Below are 8,947 nucleotides of genomic sequence, written 5' to 3'. Positions count from 1 at the left end.
ACGAAATTAAAAAATAATGATTTTTCAAACAGAAACAAAATTAAACAGCAGTGAATGCAGTTAGCTATTTTTTCAATTATAAATTTAACTACACAAACTGCTGAACATATTTGCTACAGGGGAAAAAGTTCTGCAATTTTTTTTGGATTTCATTATAAACTGGCTTAATAAACCTATACTCTGATCATATACCAATGACAGGAACTTTCAAATAACACAAGCATTATTTTGTATTTAATTTTGTTGCTACTTCTCTTTTGAGTTGGGACTACATTTTTTGGCGGGAAACGTTTTTAACAGTTCATCAATCAACAATCAACATCCGGTTCTGTGCACAGAAACTATAGCGTGGTCACTGGTCACGCAATGAGTCCGGCTAAAAACTTAGTCCGGTTCTGAGCTGAAAAGCACCGTTTCATCATCGTCTAAATGATATAAATTGACAATGCATTTAACTACATAAAATTCTCATATACATTTCATATCTTAATGTTATGCTGCCGTAGTCGAAGTTTGCTTATACAATTCAATATTTATGGGCAGCAGAAAGGATGAAAAAGAAAAACCTTTTTTTTTTAAAACATGCTACATTGCAAAAGAGTTCAGTTGAGACCAAAATCAGCAGCCTCTTTTGCAAAATTATATATAACATTCATCAATGCAGAACAAACGATCACTGATGCAAAACCAACATTATGCACTAAATTAATGCTAGGTGGCGTGCAAAATGTATCAGGATAAATCGAACGCTGAAGAAACGTAACCTAAAGAAAACGGACCCTTTACTTATAGGGAACGTTTTCAGATCGCGGATCCAGAATTTTTTTTTCCTAGGGAGAGATGGGGGGGGGGGGGGGGAGCTGGGCTGACGCATATTTAAAAGATTTGATTTATTTGTGTTGGGGGCCGACTTATCTACATAACAAATACTTCTCAGCTCTCTATTTTGTATGTAACTGAACTTTTGACTTTCAAATTTAATAAAGCATAAATCAGCATCAATTTACCATTCTAGATAAAAAAAAATTGAAAAAAATGACACATGTTTTTGGGGCGCAAATTATGTCCATTTCTTTGTCACTTTAAGCGATTAATTTATATTTGCAACAAAATCATTTTCCTTAGTGCTGTCATATACAAGGTTCCCAAATATCTATGGTGAATTCTCGAGACATTAAAATACCCGTACCAAAAAAACAAAACAAAGCAAAACACGCTATATGTATCATCCGTTATTGTTACAGGACTGTCTAGGGGTTAGTCCCGCACATAAACTGAGTTTTTAAGAACAAATATAGAATTTTAGTGTTTATTCAGTTGGATTCTATGTAAATAATACACGTAATCAAATTTACACGAAATCATCATTGTTTTAGTTTTTTAATTCTCCAGTTTAGATGCAATTGAAACTATTTAATATTTTTAACGTTTTCAGTTAAAGTGTATCGATTGATTCACTGCCGATTAGTTAAGACTTTGTTCGCTTGTAAACACAGTTATTGCAGGCATATAGCATCAAGGAGCTGGGGGAGAGGGTCGCCTCTTTCCACCTTTTCTCGCAGCGAACATTTTTTTTCTTAAATCTATGTATAGAAATCCTATTACCAAGGAGTTAGCCCCCACTTTTTTCGGAGCATGAAAATCGACTTCTGTATGTGAAAATGCAATTATAATAACAATAATTGTTTTTGTCCTCAAAATTCAATTATTTTTCAATGCCCAAACTCTTGGACACTCTGAAAAACACTGCCTATGCCTTAACAACTGTGACACTCAAAACTGAACCAACAACAGTATTTGTTTCAACAACTAACACCCATGATTCTGACATATTTCGCCCTCGTTGTTAGCTGGCATATCTAAGACTGGGCGAATACTGATATCTCATATCAACTTTCCTTAAACACAAACGAATTCAAGACCGAACGAAACTGGTTGCAAGTGCAGAAATGTAAAAAATACACGGGGGAAAAATAACCCTGTGTGCAGTATTCAGGATTTAGCGGGATGTTCCGACTCGATGACTGTTGCTGTAACTACAACTCAAAATAACTGCTCTGTGTTTACTCAATCAGCCAAATCAGACAATCTCATTAACCTAGAAAATAATCTACAGTGTCAAGCTGAAGTAATATCCAAACAAATAGTCCAGAATAGCATGCCAGTTAACCTTCGATTGAATATGAAATTTTGTTTGAGACTTTTAATAATATAATAAAATAATATGGCTCTTTTGGTTTTCAATTTGAATTTTCTTCTTCTGTATAAGCAACACGGATAACTTGGTAACTTGATTTCTTTTAACCTTTTATTTACATTATGTTGAACAAATGTGAGGAAATGAAAGAAGACTTGCATTTCTTGTTATAATTGTTATCCTTAAAGGATGTGACAGCAACGCTTTATGAAAAAGAAATGCAACGCTTAATGATATTTCTAACATTGAGCGGCGTTGTTATCACTAACGGTTGTTACAATACCAGAATTAATCACGTTAATCATTCAAATATAATATTATATTCCTTTACTCTCAATATTTGCATTTTTATTTGTTGATTTGCTCGATTATTGAATACATCATAACCTTTTTTCAGGTTTACAACTCAAAATAGTATCAAATAGAAGAACATGATAAAGCATTAAATGTGCAGGAAAAAGAATGTTGTTTTTAATAGTAGTTGTTTAAATTATCTTACAGAAACATTTGTTTGATAACTGTTTTAAAAGATAATAAACGTCACTCAAGGGGACGTCCATATAACAATTGGTTTGTTTTACATCTCAAATTTAAAATTCACCATAATCAAAGTTTTCTCGATCCACATAGCCACCGCTAAAAAGCTGTATTAAATGTTGTTTTCTAACAGATTTAATAAACATGTAGTAGTAAAATGGTGTGCACATGTGCACATAGTGTAGCGGACAATGCACTCGCTTCTCATTGCTGAGAACTGGGTTCGATTCCCGTGATTGGCAGTGGTTGTATAAGAAAGGGTATGGTGGTCGCCCGCTTGTACACGGCGTTTTCTTCGGGCATTTTGGCTTCTTCCCACACAATGAACCCTGCGCCAACTTAAGATATAAATGTAAGTTGTCGAATTTGTTATCAATCGTTGTAAAAAAAACAAAATAAAGGTTCAGGTAGTTAAATCTGCATCTAAAAATACAATTGGAGAAAAAAATTAACTGTGCACCTGTACATTTGTGACCTTATGTATACAAAACTAAATGCATTGTTTTATAACAAAAGGAAAATTTCATTGAACTGTTTTAACAAACTGATGCTTAATTATTACTTCCTACCTACTAATACAGGAACACCTGCATAATGTTCATAATGTTTAAAGATATACATTGATTTATATGAATTTCTTGTTTATCAAAAATACTTTCGACCATTAAAAAATACAATTAAACACATAGAGAATGTTTAAATATGAATCTGAGAAACAAGCGCTGTGTTAGTTTAAAGACGTACTTTTGAATCAATAGAACAAAAAAAACCTCCCGTACATGAAAAATTTAATTAAGAAATACTCCAATCGAGAGTTTAAACGATCAATTCGTATTACACACCTAGTATATCTAGTAAAGATACATCAAATAAAACAATTCTATAAAGTTTCATTTTACAATAACGTTCGCAAAACATCTTTGTGATAAAATGGCATGTTCGATTGCTTGTAGGTTGAAATCAAGAAACCAATAATATCATGGGTTTCGTAGCATCATTCTCACTTCTTTGAGAGTAAAATATTCGTAATGGTTAAACCAAAAGATTCCGGTCTTGTCTGATTTATACATTGGGTAGTAGATGCCATTCATATTAGCCTCTGTGCAGAAAGCATTCCAGGAATGCCACCATCCACTGTGATATTCACTTGTGCAAACTTTGGCTTGTGTTCCATCATTATCTTGATCCAGAGTGCTAAATAGAGCACCGTCCGTTCGTAATAAGCTATCTGTAGAACGACAACATTGTTGATACATTACAGAACAAGAATTGCCAAAAGTAGAAGAACAATAGATGTTTACAAATAAATGATTTTACAAATTCAACATAGGTACACTTTTGACAGTTTGGGTTCAATGCATAGAGATCCGAGAGAACAAACATATTTATACAGTGGAATGGTTTTGTACTCAAAATCCAACTCTTTATACATGTTAAACATGTTTAAAAAAATGTATACAGGGTTATTTTCGCCCTGTGTTATCTTTGCCCTTCTACACTTGCAAACGGTTTCGCCCAGTCTTGAATTCGCCCTGTTGCAGTTGTGTTAACAGAGACATTTTTGTAACGTTGAATTAAATTCGCCTTCTGACAGCGAGGGCGAAAGGGGCGAAAATAAAACGGAGGCGAATATATCCCTTTATATAGTATTCTGTATTTTGTGATGGCATATTTTAACTTTTATTCAATAAGACATGTAACATGAATAAAAATGTTCATGAAATCAACGATGTTTTACCAAATGAGTAATATCTTAAAGGAAACTCTCACCACCAATGTCTCCTGATATCCATGTAATGCGTATCTTGTATAGATGCGATTCGTCGTCTATTGAGAATGAGTATTCAGCATATCCCTCTTGGCCATCAAATGTCTTTACTGTGGAATCATTAGAATTCGTGGTGGCTCAATTTTCGTGGTATTCGTGGGAAGCCTTTTCCCATGAATTTACATCCTCCACGAAAACAAGTTTAGAAAGATTTATCTTTGTTCTTGAAACTGAAAACCGACGCTTCCGCAAAATTACATCCCCACGAATGAGTAAAAAACTTACAATCCACGAAAATTGGCCCCCACGAATTTAAATGATTCCACAGTATCTCAGTCCTTAATTGAGTGTTATCCAACACCTTTTTCGGCTCATGTATATAGCTGTTACCTAGAAATTAATTGTACTCTAATTACATTGTAGAAAGAAACCAATAATTTTTTTAATAAGCCACAATATTGATTATAAAGACAACATGACGAGTTTTTAAAAATTTCCTGATTTTTAAAATTCTGTTTTAAATGGTTTATTTCATTTTCAAAAACGACTGTGTGCTGAACCAAAAAGTGTAATAGACATATTTACCGACCCTTTCTATATTTTGTTGCTATATATAATTTAAAACCTTTGGGAGGTATTACTCTAACTAAAATTCTACTTTCCCTCACATCACTTAAGATTTGAGATGTTTGATCAAATTGAATAATATTGGTTTTTTATATACAGTAAAACTTTGAGGTTTTTGGATACATAACTCACTCACGAGAAGTTTAAATCAGAAAAATCAATAATTCTCTCGAATCTACGAAATAACTTCCACATAAATCTGCTAAGTTCCAATGATTTTACAAAGAAATTTGTAAAATACAACATACCTAACCAAAATTCAGAATCAATGAAACCGAAACCAAAGTTATAGTCTGCCCAGTTTCGGTAGAAATCAACACTTCCATCGAATTGTCGCTGGAAAACCTACCAAAATGAACACGATAAAAATTATCACATGACTTATATCCAGAAGCAGAGGAGAAGATGTTTGAAGACTAAATTCATTTTCTCTAGATCATCATTTGAACCCCGCTCTAGCACTAGAACCCCTGACTATGGGGCCATGAAATTCACCATTTTGGAAGAAGGATTCTTCTTGATTATACATATTATATTATACATGATACATGTACTTTGTTTATTGGCTCTATAATCAGGAGCAGACTAGAGTATTTTCAAAGATTGAGGTAATTCTGCTATTATTAGAGCTCCGACCTGACACCGGAACCTCTGACCTGACCCATGCAGGGGCCACAAAATTCACAATTTTGGCATGCAGAAGCATTCTTCTTCATAATAGCTATGTACTTTGTTTATATGCTATATAATCATTAGAGCCTCACCTTAGCACCAACACCCCTAACCATGGGTTCAGTATTTTACATTTTTGGTAGACAGCTCAATGTTTTTTAAATTGATGCCAGCAGTTTCCATAGAAAATCTACAGCAGCTGAAACTGACAAGATACTTACGCGGGTTATGTATTTTTTCTGCAATGTCACTACCTTCATATCCCGAATGAATCACCAAAAAAAGCATTTTATTGTTTAAATGAACAAGAAAGGGAAGATAACTCAACTAACTGGTGCACCCCACAAACTCTCGCCAAATGATGACATGATACAGTCATGTATCATTTATTTTGATAGGTAGCTTTATTCATTCTCTATTTTGAATATGAACTCATATTATTCATTAGAATTCAAAACTAATTGAAAAAAAATGTAATAAAAAAGTGGATGACTTCATCTCTCAAAATTTTTGATATAACAGAAAAGAATATTAAATTCATACATTTTCAGTATGTGGCCAAATTGGCGTGTCCCTAGGGCATAAACCCCTGACCCATGTATCATGGATTTTACAATTAATGTCGAGTTGAAATTATAACCTTCCAATTGGTTTCCTCAAATATATATGAAAGTAGAAAATAATATTTTGTAATATTTAAATTAATATATTTTGGCCATCTTGGCGCTACCCTAGGGCCTGAGTCCCTGTCCCAGTGGTCATAAATTTCTCGATTTTAGTAGAGGGTTTCATGGTCACCATAACCATGCATTTATTTTTTTCAAATATATGTGGAAAAAGAGGAGACGATTTTCTAAGATTTAATAATTTTCAAAAACGGTTATATTGGCCCCACATTAGGGCCTGAACCTCTGACCCAGGGTCCATGAATTTCACAATTTTGGTAGGGGGTTCAGGTACATCACTACAATGCATTTAGTTTTTCCCCATATGTGTGGGAGTTGAGTATTTTTAAAATTTGGCTTTTTTGGGGAAGTATATTGCTAATGGCATCCGAAAGGGGAGAAGGAGTAGAGCCGTGATTTTTTAAAACTGAGATTCATCCTACCATAGAGATGCGTCACACCAAAATGGTAACAATTGGCAATGTCGTTTTAAGAAGAAGATAAAAACCAAATGACTCAGGTGCCAAAAATATTTGGTGACTATTTGCGCCATAACCCTTTTTACAAGTTTGGTTTTCATTTAGAATTCATCTGAAGTTTTTATTGGTTAAAAAAAGAAAACTAATTGGAATCAGCACAATTTTTATTTTCCTTTTAAATGTAAGGAGGGTTACCGAAAGATGCTAGAATTTATTTACTTTATATACAAATGTGTGCTTTTCCACTTCCAGCACATCTTATGTTTCATGGCCTTTCGCGCTTTTTAATCTCTTCACAAATTTAGAAATGTAAGTGACTGTACAATAATATAAAGTATATGTTATAGATATAATAAAATATTAAAAACGATCTTTTAAAGTAAATGACCATGACGTTAATGCGTACCAATGATTATATTTATAAAACCTCTTCTGATACATGTGTCATTGTCTTGGATTTTCGCCGTAAAATATTTCAACAAACTGATGCAGGGACATCTGGATTGTGCAAATAATGATGAAAGAACAAGTTGCTGCCCTTTAAAAAAGGACTACAATACGTGGACCATTTGCATGTGTTTCCAACGAAAACGTGAACGCCTTTAAATTGTCAGAGATTCCAGCGACTCTAGCCCTCTGCTTTTAAACATTAAATTTGTACGTTGTATTACGTATACATGTATGTATAGCCCTGATATTTCATCTCAGAATTTAAAGGGTCCATACTTCTAAAATAATTATGACCTATCTATGAATGAAGTTTGCATGTATAGTATCAGGCATTCGGTGAATTCTTCTATTTGCGCACACATTACGATTCGCACTAGTTACTTTGTTAACTATGCAGTGACAGCTTTGTGTAAATTAAAATTCATATTTTGATGCATTTTTCTTGAGATTTACACTTTTATACAGTGACAAAATTATGCAATCATACTTAAATGCTTAAAAGAATTTAATCGGGAAGTTCTCTAGCCTCGCCTACTATAAAAGTAAAAAGCTAAATTACATGTGTATTTGGAAAACAACAAAACACGCAAATTATGCTATTTGATTCATGTTGTATTTTCGGCATAACATTAACTTATTTTATAATACTGATAAATCATATCACATGCCAATCATTTCTTTAAAAGGAATACTTTGTTTCTGTACTGTTTACCGACAACTTAACAATTACAGCGCCTTTGAACTTATGTGTGCATATGGCACGGAATCCCGATCCCGATTCAGATAAACGTGTGCTAGCCTGGTTCCCTGAGCTACCATTACCCCAGCTCATGCGCGGGCTGAATTTTCCCCATAGCATCCGGTGTAACCTCGCTTATATATTTTCTGCGTGGACCTCAGGGTCCACGCAATGAAATATACAATGACGATATGCATGAATTATTTGTTCGTCAAAAATACTTTGGAGTATTAAAAAAACCCGTATATAACCTACCAAAAGGAACCCGATCAAACGTGTTGAAATGGTTTAAATATGATTTTGAGAATCAATTGCTTGGACAATATTGAGAAATATAAAAATTGAAGTGCTTTGAAATCACCAGAATCAGTAGAAAATATCCCACAGAACTTTGAACAAATCAATAAAAATTCTCTTATCGAGTTAAAACCATTTATTCGTACACATATTACACATACGATAATCTACAAAAAATACACCAGATTAAACTACTTTGTAAAGCTTCAGAAATGAGGTTTTTATACATGTAACAACGTTTGTAAAATATTAGAATGTTTTGACGTAAATAACATTTTTGATTGGTGTAGGGTGATCCATAGACCCAATGCCATCATGATTTTCATATCATCATTCGCACTTCGTGAGTGTGATAACCATCAAGGTCAAACCAAAAATTCCGGGGTTTTTTTGCCTCAAAACCCTTAAATAATTTAGTTGCAAGCTGCATTTTATTCTATATTCTAAAAATCATGACGCTTATGCATTAACAAGTTGATTAAACAGATATATGCATGTACATTAAACACATATATT

This window comes from Magallana gigas, chromosome 10, assembly GCF_963853765.1.
Source record: "Magallana gigas chromosome 10, xbMagGiga1.1, whole genome shotgun sequence".
NCBI lineage: Eukaryota > Metazoa > Mollusca > Bivalvia > Ostreida > Ostreidae > Magallana > Magallana gigas.
The sequence above is the reverse complement of the archived record's forward strand: the minus strand, read 5'-3'. Positions refer to the sequence as shown.